Consider the following 2,500-nt stretch of genomic DNA (forward strand, 5'->3'; position numbering starts at 1 on the left):
GTGTGTTTGTGTGTGTGTGCATCTGTGTGTTTGTGTGTGTGTTTGTGGGTGTGAATGCTTGTGCATGTGTGTGTGTGTGTGTTTGTTTGAGTGTGTGTGTGTGTGTGCCCGAGCATGGGTGCGTGTGTGTGTGTGTGCGTGCGCGTCTATGTGTGTGTTTTTGTGTGTGTGCATGCATGCGTGTGTGTCTGTGACCTTGAGCGTGTGCGTTTTGGTTCGTGTGCGTGTGCATGTTTTTGAGCATGTGTGTGTGTGTGTGTGCGTGTGTGTTTATGTGTGCGTGTGTGTGTGTTTGTTTGTGTGTGTGTATGTGTTTGTGCGTGTGTGTGTGTGTGTGTTTGTGTATGTGAGCGTGCATGTGTGCGTGTGTTTGTGCATGTGTTTGTGTGTGTGTGCATGCGTGTGTGTTTTTGTGTGTGTGCGTGTGTGTTTGTGCGTGTGTGTGTGTGTTTGTGTGTGTGTGTGTGATTGTGTGTGTGTGTATGTGTGCGTGTGTGTGTGTTTGTGTGTGTGTGCATCTGTGTGTTTGTGTGTGTGTTTGTGGGTGTGTATGCGAGTGTGTGTGTTGGTGTGAGTGTGTGTGTGTGCCAGAGCATGGGTGCGTGTATGTGTGTGTGTTTTTGTGTGTGTAGGCGAATGCGTGTGTGTGTTTGTGTGAGTATGTGTGTGTGCCCGAGCATGGGTGCGTTGTGTGTGAGTGTGAGTTTGTGTGTGTTTGTGTGTTTGTTTGCGTTTGGGTGTGTGTGTTTGTGCGTGCGTGTGTGCGTCTGTGTGTTTGTGGGTGTGTATGCGAGTGTATATGTGTGTGTGTGTGTTTGTGTGAGTGTGTGTGTGTGTGTGTTCCCGAGCATGGGTGCGTGTGTTTGTGTGTGTGTTTGTGTGTGATTTTATTTATTTGTGTGAGTTTGTGTGTGTGTGCGCGTGCATGTGTGTGTATGTGTATGTGTGCATGTGTGTGTGTTTGTGTGTGTGTGCGTGCGTGCATCTCTGTGTTTGTGTGTGTATTTGTGGGTGTGTATGCGAGTGCGTGTGTGTGTTTGTGTGTGTATGTGTTTGTGCGTGTGTGTGTGTTTGTGTGTGTGTGCGTGTGCATATGTGTTTGTGTTGTGTGTGTGTGTGTGTGTGTGTGCGCATGTGTGTGTGTGTTTGTGTGAGTGTGTGTGTGTGAGCGTGGGTGCTTGTGTGTGTTTGTGCGTGTGTGTGTGTGCATGCATGCGTGTGTGTCTGTGTCCTTGAGCGTGTAATTGTGCCTGTGTGTGTGTGCATGTTTGTGAGCATGTGTGTGTGTGCGTGTGAGTGTGTGTGTTTGTGTGTGTGTGCGCGTGCATGCATGTGTGTGTTTGTGGATGTGTGTGTGTGTGTGTGTGTGTGTGTGTGTGTGTGTGCGCATGTGTGTGTGCATGTGTGTGTGTGTGTTTGTGCGTGTGTGCACGAGCGTAGGTGCGTGTGTGTGTTTCAGTGTCTGTGCATGTGTGTGAGTGTTTTTGTGTGTGTTTGTGTATGCGTGTGGGTTTGTGTGTGTATGCATGCATGCGTGTGTGTCTGTGTCTTTGAGCGTATATGTGTGTTATTGTGTGTGTGTGCATGTGTGTATGTATGCGTGCGTGTGTGTCTGTTTGTGTGTGTGTACTTGCGTGCATGTGTGTGTGTTTGTGTGTGTGTGATTGTGTGTGTGTGCGCGTGCGTGTGTGTGTGCGTGCGTGCGTGTGCGTTCGTCTGTGTGTTTGTGTGTTTGTGTGTGTGTGCGTGCGTGTGTGTTTGTGTGTGTGTGTGCGTGCATATGTTTGTGTGTGTTTGTGTGAGTGTGTGTGCGCGAGCGTGTGTGTGTTTGTGCATGTGTGTGTGTCTGTGTGTGTGTGCATGCATGCGTGTGTGTTTGTGTGTGTGTTCGTGTGTGTGAGTTTGTGTCTGTGTATGTGTGTGTGCATGTGTGTGTGTTTGTGTGTGGGTGCGCGTGTGTGTATGTGTATGTGTGCATGCGTGTGGGTGGGTTTGTGTGTGTGTGTGCATGCGTGCGTGCGTGCGTCTGTGTGTTTGTATGTGTGTTTGTGGGTGTGTATGCGAGTGCATGTGTGTGTGTGTGTTTGTGTGAGTGTGTGTGTGTGCCCGAGCATGGGTGCGTGTGTGTGTGTGTGCGTGCGCGTCTATGTGTGTGTTTTTGTGTGTGTGCATGCATGCGTGTGTGTCTGTGACCTTGAGCGTGTGTGTGTTTGGTTCGTGTGCGTGTGCATGTTTGTGTGCATGTGTGTGTGTGTGTGTGTGCGTGTGTGTTTATGTGTGCGTGTGTGTATGTTTGTGTGTGTGTGTGTGTCTGCGTGCATGCATGTGTGTGATTGTGTGTGTGTGTGTGTTTGTGGGTATGTATGTGTGTGTGTGTGTGTGTGTGTGTGCGTGTGTGTGCATGCCTGTTTGCGCGTGCGTGTGTGTGTGTGTGTTTGTGTATGTGAGCGTGCATGTGTGTGTGTGTTTGTGCATGTGTTTGTGTGTGTGTGCATGCATG

This window comes from Narcine bancroftii, chromosome 2 (assembly GCF_036971445.1).
Source record: "Narcine bancroftii isolate sNarBan1 chromosome 2, sNarBan1.hap1, whole genome shotgun sequence".
Taxonomy (NCBI): domain Eukaryota; kingdom Metazoa; phylum Chordata; class Chondrichthyes; order Torpediniformes; family Narcinidae; genus Narcine; species Narcine bancroftii.